Source organism: Camelus ferus, chromosome 23 (genome assembly GCF_009834535.1).
Source record: "Camelus ferus isolate YT-003-E chromosome 23, BCGSAC_Cfer_1.0, whole genome shotgun sequence".
Lineage (NCBI taxonomy): Eukaryota > Metazoa > Chordata > Mammalia > Artiodactyla > Camelidae > Camelus > Camelus ferus.
The window spans coordinates 6,881,212-6,896,456 of record NC_045718.1 but is presented as its reverse complement, the minus strand read 5'-3'; the positions used below and the strand labels follow the sequence as shown (position 1 = coordinate 6,896,456).

The 15,245-nt window shown below is 38.4% G+C and overlaps 1 long non-coding RNA gene across 15 annotated transcripts in view; it reads left to right on the top strand.

Annotated features, from left to right (window-relative positions):
- The window catches only part of LOC106730317, a 230,561-nt gene that overhangs the window by 162,702 nt on the left and 52,614 nt on the right, over nucleotides 1–15,245 (top strand). The window lies entirely within an intron of this gene.

Genomic DNA, 15,245 nt, shown 5'->3' with positions numbered 1-15,245 from the left:
GTAAATAACCTTAGTATTTGGGGAATATAGGCAAAGATTCATTTTTACGTCCAGTCACAGTATCAGATTGGATGGCCTATTTGATAAAACGCAAATAAAGCGGCCAGATGTAATTCCAGGTGGGTGGGGAGGGTAAGTGAAGAGGTCAGTAATGAGGATCAGCAGGTACACTCGGGCCAGATAAAGCCCCAGTGCAGGGATCTAATGTGTTAGGGGAATTTTTATAGGTTTTGATACAGCTGAAGAGATTGTTTAAGGTTGGCAACTTTGCCAGAGGCTGGCTCATTTCTAGAAGAGACTAAAACAGGACAGCTAGGTTAAACACAATCACACTCGTGTAGGAGAAAGGTTCTAGGGGCGGGAGCTGAGGTGGCAGGAGCTGAGAGGGGAGGCTAGGTTCTGGAGATGCTGAGGAGAGAGACCGCAGAGGGCGTGGTGGTATTTGGATATGAGAACCGAGTCGGTGTGATAAATTGAGCTACATTATTTTAACAGACTGTCAGGTATTTATAATTACAAGTGCTAAGTTAAAATGTGGGGCATTTTTATAGCAAGCCAACTCAAAAACAGAAGTTAAAAATTGTGGGCCAGTTATTGAAAGTGTGTGTACGTGTGGGCAAAGGCAGACCTTAAATAAGGAAAGAGAAAAACGTTGTGTTGATGTTAGGGATGAGCTCTTCAAGAATTCCTTTAGTGCACTCTCGTGCTGTTTAAAAAAATAATAATAGCTCCCAGTTCCCAAGCACGTCCTGCTGAACTTAAACCACCAGAACTCAAATACTAGTTCATCTGCTTGAATTGTAAATGTAACCAAGTCAATTAAACAAAAGAGGAAATTGACAAATAGAGGTAAAACATGTTAATGAGTTTTTAAAAACCTAGCCCGAAGACCTTGCATGATATCTCTGACAGCTTTATTAAGATAAATATTACTTCATGTGGAGTAGGATTAATCGTGTTATTGAGTGTCTTCTTGTCATCTCGGACAAAAAATTAAACCCTTGGGACTGTGATATCTCTATCTGTTAAATGGAGATAGGGAGTTACATATCTCAATGTCTTGGAAAGGTTTAAATGAGATAATATATATATAAAATAGTGTGCAGATTGCCTGGAAAATATCAGTTGCCCAATCTGGGTTAGTGGTATTTTTTCCTGTCCTTTCTTGAGACAAACCTACATGAGTAAAGAAATATTTGTAGAGCATGGTCTTACTGATAACACGTAGATCCATACAGCTTCATATTTGTTCTGGGAATTTACAACAACAACAAAAATCCTCTCTTAGACTTGTGACAGAGAGGGAAGTGTGCAGCTCTCAAGCCGGATTGCTTGGTTGATGTTTATATGAATTCAGTGCTGAAGTATTAATTACCCCATTCTGGGGAAGATTCCTTTCTCAGAAATCTGCATTTCACTTTTGTAAATATCCATCATAAAACTTACCAACATAGAGGAGCTGAGCTTTTTTAGCTATGATTTGCACTACAGATATGTTGCACGGGCACAAACGAAGGGAAGCCTGAAACACGGCAGGCTTGGCAAAGCTAATCTCTCCCTGTGAGCGGCCCCGAACCCTTCAGACAAAGCATGACGGGGTTGCAGTCCCTCTGGGCACTGGTCCTGTGCCCCTCTAGGTTACCCCTCAGATAGCTACTGGCAGGTAGCGTTTGCCCTTCAAGCCAGGAGGCGCTCTGCTCCCTTGAGGGCCTGCAGTGTTCGTAAGGACGCCCGTGGCGTCACCCGCCCACGGCACGGCCGTCTCCGGTTGGGCCCTTTATGCCGCTCTGGCCCGCTGCTGGGAGGCGAGGGTGCAGCCTTTCTGCTCTCAAGACCCCTGGTCTTGTCTGTCTGTCTCTTTGCAGTCCGTGGGGGTGGAGGCGATGGGAGTGGAGGAGGAGGGGCACGCTGGGGGCGGGGGCACGTGTGCCTGGAACGGAAGAAGTGCTCTTTCCCCTGCCTCCGGCCAGGGTGGTCTGATCTCTTTTTGTAGCGCTGACACGTTTCGCATTTAACACAGTGAGCGTTGAGAGGAGGAAAAAGAACATGAACCCAACAGGCTAATATCTCAGAATACCCTCAAGAGATTTGCCTAACAAGCAGGCAGCTATCTTTGAGAGTAGGGTGAGTGTGTGTATATACGTATGTATGTATATATATATATATATAAAGTGTTTCAATGCCAGCCCCAGTGCAGTGTCTAGAATATAATGATGTTGAATAAATATCTTATTTGTCAAAAGATAAAGAGGTCCACTGTTTAAAAACATCTTTTAAAAAGGGTCAACCTTCATTAAGTCCTTACAAATCTCTTGTACTACATTTTGTTGAAGTAGAACATGCTATTTATGAAAAAAAAAAAAAGTTAACATGAAAGTATTCCAATCAGTGGTAGTTTGGGATGCATGGAGAGATTATCTGACAGAAAAACCAGAAAAGAAGGCAAATACATTTAACAGAGATTTTATATCCAGGTGTATGATTTCAGGATTGCAAGTTAAAATGTTTTATTATAATGTAACTGTTTAAAGGCCATTACAAAAATTTCATTTCTTAGATTTTAGAGTTTATAAACTGTAGAAAAAGGAAAATTTTAAAAATACTAGTGTTATACATGTTGGTACTTGGGCTTATGGTAAAATTTTTGGTGAGCATTACATATAATATATTATTAATCAGCTGGCCTTGTGATAACACTGCATAAAAATAAATACCTTAAAGGTAGCTGTAACTAAGTGTTTATTTTTCTCCAAATATCAATAAGATATTTGGTAACGACAAACTTTTGAACACCATGCTAGTTTTAAAAACCTGAAGGAAAGAATTTTTATGTTACAAATACGCTTTGAATTTTGTGTCCAGATTTTAACTGATATAAATAAAACAGTATATTTTCTAAACATATGTGACTTACATCAAATTTCTGTTTACAGTAAAGAAGCAGAGCTCAAGTTTCCAATATCAGAGGATAAACACCATTTTTTTCCTATGTTTGTTGTTTTAATTTCATGGTGAAATAACAAGGTTTATAACCATTTTCCCCAAATGTAACCAGTTTAAAATATTCAGTGTGAACTATGATTTTTCTCCTCTGTTTTAAAATATTGCCTCATGTAAATCTTTCAGAAATGGAAAAGCCACCCAAAGATGCAAAAAGGAGCAAAATAAGTCATGCTTTATATAAAAAGATTTGAAATTTATTTTAAGCTTTAATACAGATATGACGTTGATAGATAAATTTAATTATGTAAGTATTTTTAATTCATGTATCTATGGAATTCACTCTGAATTATCTTCAATATATTAAGTAGCAACTGAGCAAGAAAAATTTTAAGGCAAAAAATATACCAGCATATTTATATATTCTAAAAGGATAATTTGCAAGATTATTATTTTCAGACAGTCTTTGCCTTTTAGATAATTCATATTTCATGCATGTTTTACCTAGAGGGTTGGAAAGAGGCATTATCTAAAAATATGAAGTGATTATCCAAAAGTGCGGCTTACTCCTAGAAAGATACTGATACTCCGCAAGAATTGTAGGGCAATGATGGAATCAAAGACATCATAACTTCCTGGCCACCCCCCTCCTTCCCCTCTTGCCCTGATTAAGTCACACTGAATTTCTCTTCCATTGAACTGTGTATTTCTTCCTCCTTGAGCCATCATCAGGCAACTCTTACTGAGTCATCACAACATGTCTTCCAATGTAATTGTATTATGTGATGCACTAATATATTCCAGTACATAATTGACTTTTAATGACTTCAGTTGGTCGTGCACTTCAGTAACTGCATTTGGCAGGACCAAACTTACTCTCCAAGACTGTACATTATTTAATTTAAGCAATGCCAGTTTTAGCCATTTCTAGTTCTCTTTGTACATACTTAATGACTCTCTGTTGAATGCGTTCATCCTCTCTGTTTCCTAACATAATACACCTGCCTCGAGTATAAACACACACACACTTGTCTTGGTCTTCATATCTCTATCACTAAAACCCTTCTGAGCCTCATTTTACTCATCTGTAAGATGAGGCTAATACTATATGCATCACAAGATTACATGAGGATTCACTGAATTCATGTGTATGGTTAACTTTAACACACACATTTCCAGAGACTCTTACTGATAGTACAAAAGCTTCTTGTTATATTTATTCCAAAAAAAAAAAAAGAGCAACTCTTACCTAAAAAGCAATAAATAAAGAGCTGCCAGATATACAAAGCTGAACAAGACATGGTTCCCGCCCTTGAGGACATTTCAGTTGAGTAGGGAAGGTAGCAATCATTTATTGTTGCAAAGTAAACCACCCCCAGGGTGACCAGTGTTCAGATTGCCTGGGACTGAGGGGCTCTGTGGGACAGGAAATGTTCAGTTTTAAAAGAGAGATAGTCTGGAGTAAACTGGGACAAGGAGGTTGCCATGAATCCAACCCAAGCCTTGGTGGCTGAAAGCCACAGTGGTTAATTGTTTCTCATGAAGCTGGCCAGCCCTTCTCCTGGTTTTCTCTGGGCTTCTGTGCACAGCTCTCTTCAGCCAGAGAGGTATCTGGGCCTCTCCAACGACATGGTCTTTGATCCAGCCAGACATCTTCACAGCATGGTGAGTGGTCTCAGTTGTAGGCCCATATACCTCAGTGCTCAAGCACTGTATCAAACCTGTGCTTCCCTCACCTGGGCTCCTGTCCCATCGGCCAAAGCAGGTTTCAAAGCCCAGTCCTACTTCAGTGTGAGAGGAGCACAAGCGGGGCGTGGAAAGCAGGAGGCCCAACTTGCTTGAAGCCATTACTACAGAGATCGCCACTCTGAGCAAGTCAGTGTTTCGTGGTCTTCCTGTAAGGGGTGCAAGGGATAGAAGAGAGGTGGTAGAAGAAATATGTACCATAGAAATGGCACAGACAAACCGAAGTGGGAGGCAAGAGCAGTGGGCTCGGGTTCCGAACCCTGGGCCAGAGACTGAGCTCTGCAATACTTACTTGTTATTCCTCAGTTACCTAACTTCTAGAAGTTTCATTTTGTCATCAACAATACCACCCATGCTGACCTCACAAGGTCCTTATGCTGTAAAAATTTAAGTTTAAGATATAAAAATATGACATATTTTTAATTAAATTATCTTAGGATGTGTCTTTTTTTTTTTTTTTACTACTTAAACCTTCTGATGGGGTAAAAAAAAATCTGATAAACTAGCACTTTATAATAATTCTTTTTTGAAATCAGTGCAGCTGGTTTACTTGTTTTAGCTATGTTAAGTCTTCAAAAATTATTTAATTTTCCTTTTCCAACTTCTTGGTTGTTTTTATTGATCAAAAAAAGGATAATTTCCATTTTTTGGCATTTGAGTTAAAATAGAAAAGTATTTATCCAAACCTGAATAAAAACTATTATCAAGTACACAGAAATAATTACATCTTGGTGTTTGAATATCATATTTAAATGCATTCTAGCATCACGTTAAGCTTTAAATACAGTGTCTGACTTTCGATGATTTGACTTTGGGTTTTTTTTACTTCATGATGGGGCAAAAGTGATACATTCAGTGGAAACCATACTTCGAATTCTGAATTTTCATCTTCCTCCGAGCTAGCGCCATGTGATACGATACTTGTGATTCTGGACAGCGACATCACGGGGCCACGGCTCCCGGTCAGCCCAGGAACCACGAGGATAAATAACAAGTACACTTACATCGATTCTGCACCCAGACAGCCTTCTGTTTTTCACTTTCAGTGCGGTATTCAATAAACTACATGAGATAATCAATACTTTCTTGTAGAGTGGGCTTTGTGTTAGATGATACGGCCCAACTGCAGGCCAGAGTAATTGTTCTGAGCATATTTAAGGTCCGCGAGGCTAAGCCATGATGCTCAGTGGGTTAGGCGTAGTAAATGCATTTTCAGCTTATAATGGGTTTATTAGGCTGGGTAACCTATTATATTATAATTTATTATAATGTGTAACCCTGTGTAAGTCGGGGGAAATCTGTGATGTGATTTCCATGTTGTTCACTCATGTTAAATTCCTCATATTTTTATTTTTTTAAAAAACTGGCTATTTCCTTTGATCTTAGTAGGCTGCAACCATTCAGTCATTTCAGACCTATGCCTGTGCCTTTTCCATATGACTTGGGCAGAGCATATCCGACTGAAATCCATTTCATAATGCTTAACTGTGTGTGTTGTATAAGTGACTTTGGGAGTACTTCTTCTTTTTCATTGGAATTAACCTGTTACACAGAAATTTTCCTGAGGTAAAAACAGTGAAAATCTGAGTTCTGAAGTTTATCTGGGTTCAAACGTCAGCTCCGCTACTCAGTAGCTGTGCGTCCTTGAACAACTTTCTGTGCCTGTTCTCTTCTAATGGTGATGATCTTTGTACATATCTGGTGGTACTGCCATGAATATTTAATAATTTAACACATGCTAAGTGCTTATAACAACGTCTGGCACAAAGGGGTGTCTAAGTAAATGCTTCCTTTGTAACTACTACATTATTTATGTTTCATCATAAAATGAACTAGATTTTTCCCTCACCACTTATTTAATTCTGTATCCATTCAACAAATACGTGTGAAGTGCCTGCTCTGCAGCAAGCATTGTTCTAGGAAAGGGAATCAGTGCTGCTGGGGTGGCGTGATGGGAGTAGGTTGCGGTGTTCAAGGTGGTTCTCACTGAGTCGATGATATTTATGTAGGGACACGAGAAGATGCTGAAATAAGCAGTGATGACACCTGGAGAAATGATGATCCAGGTACAGGAAGAGCCAGGTACTGGTCCTAATGTGGAAGCAGGTGGAAGTATGCCTGGGGGGGTTCAGAGCACACGGAGGCCAGTGGGACTGGAACTGAATGAAGGAAGGAGGAATAGTAGGGATAAAAGAGAGGTAGTGGAGGCTAGATTGCCCAGACTGGTAAACCATTATAAGGACTTGACTTTTCTGCTGAGGAAATTGAGGAACCATTCTAAGACTCTGATTTAATGTTTTAAAAGGCTGCTCTGTTGAATAAAGAGGTCAAGATAGAAACAGAGAGACCAGACTCCACCGATGATGGTCTTGCCAAAGTTACCAAATACCTCCCTGTTCCTGTGCCCTACGGGCGCTTTTCAGTCCTGTTACCCAAATTTCCAGCAGTTGGGGTTACCGTGGGTTACTCTTTTTTGTTTTTGGTAAAGCTCTCATTCCTGCCTATTCTGACTGCACACCTCTTAATATTCTTCATCCCCCCCAGCCCCCCGGCTTTTTCTCTGTCTCATTTATTAGCTGCACTTTCTGTTCTGGTACATACTGGTCTTGCCACAGAGTTCTCATCCTATGCACTCTGTGTAGTGGCATGAAGGGCAGTTGAGTGGTTAAGAGCAGAGGCACTAGAATTAAGTTGATCTGATTCACCTGCCTACGTGTGTGTTCTGGGGGTAGATTAGGGAACCTCTAAGGTTAGAACATACTACCTTGTACAAACTATTAATCTCCAAGATCAAGTGTGACTTTGTTTGGAGAAGGTTTTTAAAAGAAGATTAAAAAATATTTCCTAACACTGCATCCATGGCAACCGTTCAGAAATGCAGTTTAGTTGCCCTTTTTGTTGTTTGGGTTACTTACCAGATACAGAAATATTGTCATAAAGGAGCTTTCATCGCTTAAAAAAAATGCGCCTGAGAAAGAGCTGAAATGTCCTTGGACTAGGGTACATTGTGCAGAGATGCTGTTTGGTATAATTTGTATGGGCTTACCTTTGAGAATGCTATTTTAACAAAGAAATTAAGTCATTATCACAGAATGATCTGAAAAAATGAACATGGCATCTCTCTGAAAATGGAAGTTGATGTAGGAAAGGTTGACGGAATCAATGATTCACTTCCCTAATAAATTTTGGCCACCTCAGCATAGATCATTAATCTAGTGGATTATATTTTGTAGTAGACGCAGGTTTTTTTTTTTGGTGTATGTATTAAAATAACATATGGAACCTTCCCATTTTAATGCTCACTTAACCTTCACTGTGTAAAATGCTTAAGTGAATTTAAACATTTGTATTAACATCCATGGCATCTACCCCAGACACTAAGTAGTGGAAGCGTCAGTTGGTTCTCCCGTATAAGTAGCAAATATTGTTGGCTGGCATGGTGCTGTTGGAGGCTCCTTTACCTTGGATCCAAGGGTACTTTTATTTTTGGGGAAATTGGGAAGTAGAAAATATTTGTCTTCAGGGTCCTATTTAGTTCTCATTCATTTGCCATCTTTCAGTCCTGGTTACTTAGAAAAAAGTTACAGTAAAGGGATTTACAGCTATATATTAAAGACTTCTTATGCTATTTTTAAAAAATACTCATAGTTTTAAAAAGATTATAATAAAATGATAATGTTTATTTATAAATAAATGAATCTTAATATTAGCATTTTAAGTATACACCCATCATTTTGGAGAAAACAAGTAATCCATTAATTCAAGAAACATTTATTGAACATGTATTTCATGCCAGGCATTTTCTGATTTGGGGGTTATCATTACAAGATACGTGAAAGAAGATCCTTCACCTCCCGGAGGCCGTATACTAGTGAAGAAAACGCTAGGTAAATAACAACAACAACAACAACAACAACAACAACAACAACAACAACAACAACAACAACAACAACAACAACATGCAGTGATAACTTCTGCCGAAGAGGAAACTAGAGAAAAGAGAGAATAATGCTCCTATTTCAAAACACAGACCTTGTTGCCGTGAATCTAGAAGGAAACTTGCGCTGAACTGTAAACGATCAAGAGTCAGAAACGGTGACTAATACAAGGGTATGATTGGGGTAGAGAGCGTCTGTGCTGGGTGTGATATGAGAAGAGAGAGAACCAGAATCATGCTTGATATGGAAACTGTGATATTACTGGGCTGTCTCTATTACAAAAATGTGGCTGCCGACCAAGACCCCTACCTGGGACTGTGGGTACAAAATGAAACAGAAGGAAGAGCCTGAGTGATGGTCTAGGGAGCCACCTGGACCACTGCCTGTGCAGCTGGTTTATGGAGGGTGCCGATGCCAGATCCAGTGCAGCACCAAGATTATTTTTAAGAGTCTCCCCAGTCTCGAGGCAGGAGGAGAAGTAGGATGGTTAAAGTGGTAGAGAGGACTTCAGACCCCTCACATCAAATCCTGCTGACGGCTGTGTACATTAGACCGACCCGTCCTAGGGGACTTAGCAGATCTAGATGGGAAAGTTCTCACAAGGAAGCTCCACACGCCTTTCCTTAATTCACAAGCTTTCTGCTTTGGGTTCTCTCTGCACTCTGCCGACTGCATGCTCCCTGACGCAGCTCTTGAAGAGCAGGGAAGCAGGTCACAGCCCAGAATACTGCAAATAGCAGCCCTGAAATCATTATCCAGGCTGATGAAGCCCAGTTCTGCCAAGAGAGGGCTTCAGTCAGACTTCCTAGTGGATGCTGAAGTTCAGGTGAAGTCAGCACACCCACCAGAAACCTGGTGTTTTAGGAACTCTTCACTAGCAAAAAGTCTCTGTGATTTGGTCAGAATTTTGACTGCTTGACTCCAAGAGGTTATTCATTTCTCACTGGTGGTGGGATTTCAGTAGAGAAAAATAGGAACATTTGAGCAAAGAAAAGTGAGGCATAATGATTTTCAATGACTTTCTCATTTATTTTAGTACCACTATTTCGAAGAAAATGAATCCATCAATTAAGATGTTTATTTTTAACTTGCATATTATACAAGACTATGTGATGTTTCTGGGTGTGGCATGTACTTTTATAACTCCACATCTTTTTCTTTTTTTGACTCCATACCTTTTTATTCCATTCTTTCAGCCTCTTGCCTTTTATCTATTGTTTGGAAACTTACTCATTAGTGCTCCACTGAAGTGGCTGGTCACCCGTTTGGCCGTCCCCAAGACCCCTTCTCCAGGAAGGACTGAATGTACCAAAATACATCGCTAGTGACTTTGTTACGCCACTTACTTTTATTCTTCTTCTCTTCTAACGAGATCTTTGCGTGTCTCTTTCCCAATCTAGACTAAATGACTTTAGCAATAGTTTACACATACCCAGCTTTCACCAGATGCCTTATTTCATTTAGTCCTCAAAAGACTCTTGCAAGATAAATACTATTATTAACCCCTTTTTACAGATTAGAAAAAAAACTGAGACACAGAAGGAACTTTCTCGAGGTCAGTCTAGCAATTTACTAAGCAGATTTCTAAACCCAAGAAGTCTGACAACAGAAACTTTCCTAACCACTAAGCTTTTAAGTGACGGATTTTATAGAAAAGAAAACTTTATCTCTACATAGGGATATGAAAACAGAAGGCCACATTTTTAGGTGTAAAGCAGTAAAGAGGACAGTCCATTTATGGTGAGATGTAATTCTGCGTTTCCTCCTGTGTTACCAAAATGCAGCAGCTCAGATAACTCACCATCTGTATCGATGACACTTAGACACAGAACACGCTTTATGGTAATTTGGCTTCTTTACTTGCATTTTGTACTTTCTTTGAAATTGGGTCATGAACTTCCTTTATATACAGCCCTGAAATAATAGATAAAACTTTCAGAAAATTAATTTCTTGATCAAAATATTTTCTGGATTGTACATTAAGTTCTAGGCATATTCTTTTAAGGAAAGAGTATTAAGACCTCAAATCTGAGACTTTTCTTCTCATTATCTCCATATTGGTGAGAAGGAACTGAATCTTCAGTTATTTTTAATTGCACTGTTTTACATTTTTTTAAAATATATGCATTGTGTAGTATAGGCTTTAATGGATTTAGGTGTGTTATTTCTGAGGAATGAATTTGTTGTATTTTATCCTATATGTATGTGTGTATATATATATATTTTTATTGAAGTACAGTCAGTTTACAATGTTGTGTCAATTTCTGGTGTCCAGCACAGTGCTTCAGTCATACATGAACATATATATATTTGTCCTCATATTCTTTTCATCGTAAGTTACTACAATATATTGAATATATATTTTACTCATTTTTAATTTGTGCTCCTGGAAGAGATACAGCTCAAAAATGCTAGCTAGTTTACAAGACATTTAAGGTGAATATGAATGTCAGTGCTAAAAATTAGGTGAGATTAAAGACTCAAAAATCTGTCTCGTGCTACAGCAGAAGCATCTGCTTTCATTTGAAAGAGGAAAACGTTTCTCTGTAAGTAGGCGCCACTCGCCAAATAATGACATCACCCTTGCTTATTGACAAATGTGCTGCTTCCTGCTTTGGTTTTATCTTGACATTGGCTTAAATTTTTTTTCCCATGGAGCTAAATTGTCATGTTCACAGCTATGCTCAGCAATTATCTCTAAGAAATACACTTGCAGAAATGAATTATATTAATGCAAAAGCTGTTACTCTTTTAAAAGTTTGCTACTGTATTTAGGGCTGTTGTACAAACAAGAGTGAGCAAAACCTCCAGGCCTCCACTTCAGATTAGGGTAATTGGAGAAATCTATGTATACAGATGTACTTATGTATATCTTACATAATTATACATGTACTTCATATGATATAATTATAAATATGTATTATTTTATGAAGTATTACAGAAGCCCTAGAATTTTTAATAATTCTATTATTAATCTTCCATATGAGAAAAAGTGGAAAACTGCTAATGGTCTGAGTGTATTCAGAATATTCTGAGCCAAGGTTTTTTTCTAATCCACCAAAAAACTGTTTTATGCTCAAGTCCCCAATTAATTTTATTGTTTACTATCGTTGTTGCAGATCAGTTTCTTTTCAGAGAGATAAACATAGAAAAAGATGTTTAATGATAACATACAAATAACTAGGGGTTATTATTTAGACATAGGATAAGAAAAATAATGTTTGAAATGAAGACAAAGAAGAACTTGACATCAAATGGGAATATATCAGGTATGGATGGTCTTATTCCAGAATTCTGACACTAAGTTAAAAATGTGTATATTTAAATTTATTGTTGAACAAGACACACGTGAGGAAGTGCTTTGGTAGGAAGAGAGAAATGAATATGATGTTTCTTCTGTAGTGTAGCTTATAGGAAAAAAGTAAGTGGCAGAAGAGAGAAAAGCAGATTACTAATGTGTTATTAAACAGTAAGCAATTCAAGATGTGACATCATAATTGCAGAGTTTGTATTTCAAGTCAAATTTCTACATGATCTGTGGTACTTTAGGTATAGAATCCATTTTATGTCTTCAGAACAATTAAAAATATCTGTGACACCAGGAAGGGCTCTTGCTTCCCAAGTTTAAACCTTTCATTGTGTTATTACTAGTCGCTCTCTTCTCTTATTCCATATGGTGAATATTATGTTTTTATTTTGATTTGAAGTGTTTTCTGTTACATGTTAAACTTTGGTTTCTCTTGACTGGATTCTTCAATTTTTCTTCTACCACACAAAATTGACTAGCAATGTCCTGTGAAATACAATCACTCCATGAACATTTATCCAAATGGCATTTCTAAGTCACTGTGGCTTACATTCATTTTTTTTTAGAACTCCTGCACAAAAAAAAGATCATAGTTTTTCTCCAGAACTGGTGGCTTTTCCTCGAGTCCATTACCCTCACAAGTGCTGATCACATGAAACCTTAATCAGTCCCACACACATCTTTTTTGTTTTCTTTGGGGGGGGGGGGATTAGGCTTGTTTGTTTGTTTTTGGTGGACGTACTGGGGATTGAACCCAGGACCTTATGCATGCTAGGCATGCACTCTGCCACTGAGCTATACCCTCTCCTGGGATCTATTTGTTTTCATGATGTCCATTCAATTCACATTTTTCTGAATGCAGTTGGTTCTGCATGTCTAACTTAATCTAATGGTCTGTTCCCCAGAGAAATGGATCATTAACACACACACACTCTACCACATGCAGATTCCCTTCTATCCAGGCAACCTGCAAAGGTGTATCCTGGAGGTTCACATAAGTCATTTTTCTTTCTCTCTTTGTTCATTGAATTATTAGTAAATGATATCGATGTTAACATCTGTCTATGTACTTTACAACCATATAGTAAGATTGAAAAGTCATAGCTTATGATATTTTTCATATTTTTCTCATTTGTATTGCAAATACCTGTCATCCTTGACACCAAGCCTAGGGGTCTATCGTCCATTAGAATGGGTGACCCAAAGTTTGAGAGGTGAGCAGAAGAGGTAGATGCGTAGTGGAAAAAGGGAAATGAAATAAAATCTGAGAGTAGGCATAGCAAAGTATTAGCTTTAAATATGAAAAAAAAAAAAATTCTACAACGTCTTGTGAAAGTACATACTCAATCGCAGAAGCACTTTGGAATCCATGCCTGCAAATTATTCAGATAACACTTGAATCAAACTGGTTTGCCCGTAACAATTGCAGCACTACCTGTTTTTATTTCTGTATCTCAGATGATGTGTATACATCATTAAAACTAGTCAATATCTTGTAGTAACCTATAATGAAAAAGAGTATGATAATGAATATATGTGTGTGTATGTATGACTGAAGCATTATGCTGTACACCAGAAACTGACACATTGTAAACTGACTCTACTTCAATTAAGAAAAAAAACTACTCTCAAAATATTAACTCAAATGAAGGGCATCTCTTACTGTTTCCTAGAGTGTACAACTGACAGATCATCAGCGTTTGAAATGTAGAACTATTTATTTTCCTTTCTTTTCCTCATCCTTATAACTGACTTGCTTATTCTTTTTGTCCTTACACCTGAAGTCCATTGTACACTCCCCACTCAACATGGGCACCCATCTTCATGTACCTATTGCACTTATTATGATGATTATTGTGTTTATTGTCATGGTGTGTTTTATTACTATTGGGTTTACTATATTGTGTTTCTTTTTCAAATGACTCTTTGGTCCGCAGACATTAAGTATGCATAAGTAGGATGAGAGAACATAACCCAGTTTTCCTTTTAAAAGTAGTCAGTCCATTTCCAAGATTATTCACGTTCCTAGATTTAACTCTAACATGTTGCTTCCAGCTTCCCCACAATCCCCCACGGTGTGCATCCACCAGGTTTTCACATCTAGTGTCCATCTCTGTAAACAGTCCTCCAGTGAACATCTGTTTACATCATCCTCTAAACAATCTTACGAAAATTTCCCTGGACGTGTAATCAGGAGCAGATTGTGTATATTTTCTTTAGCTAAGTAATTCAAGGCTGCTCTCCAGCATGGCGTCAGCGGTGTGCCTTCCCACAGGAGAGCGTGAGGGCTTGCAATGCCTGACACTTGGCGCTCCACAGCTTTCTAATGGAAGTAAAATGGGAAGTTATTAGTGCTTTAATTTGCATTTCCATGGTGACAGTGATTTTGAGGCCTTCATCTTCTGTTTGTCAACTTGTTTGGTTTTCTCTGATAGAGAAGGCCTGACACATCCTTCATTTTTGTTTTGGGGTTTTATTTGTTTTGGGTTGATGGTCAGATGTGTTTGTATACTTTTTGCTTCTTGGGTTATGCTTTGGCAATTTTATTTAAGTTCTTTTTTTGTTCTTGGTCATAGTAATTTAGTCATTTTCTAACATTTCTTTTACTGAACATTTATTGGGCTTTTGGATCTGATCTCGCATCTATCTAGAGTTCCCCCCCCTTTTTTTTTTGTATGATCTTATGTAGGGATCCAGTTTTGTATTCGTCCATATAGTCAGCCCATTTTCCCACACCAAACGATCCTTCCTTTCTTTCCTGATTTGCAGGGTACCCTACTCATAGGGTGTCTGTAAATATATCTGTCTGTGAGCTCTCCATTTTGGTCTATTGGTCCTTTTTTTTTCCCTGCACCAATGGCTATTGGTCAGAGCAGCCCATATTATGCTTAGGTAATAAGCAGCTCGAAAACATCAGTGGTTCAGAACAAGAGAAGTTTCTTTCTCACTCACGCTGCAGATCCACTGCAGGTCAGCACGGTGCTCCAGCTGTTAGTTTCTCAGGAACCCGGCTTTGACAGCAGCCTGCAGCTTGGGCATTGCCACTCACGGGTCAGAGGAGAGGACAGACTAGAGGTTTTCATGTTGATAATTAAATACTCCGGTCCCAGAGTGACCTACATAACTTTGGCTTACAATTTATCATCCAAAACGAGGGTCCAGCAAGTGGCATCTAGAAATAGCGAACATCTCTGATGACTGATACAAGTTGGCAGTAATTTCTGATTGTCATACTCTCTTATTTACACATCCTTCGTATGCCTCCTCTTTATTCTCTCCCCTCCAAACACAGGGCTAGTCCAGGTTTTTTTTAA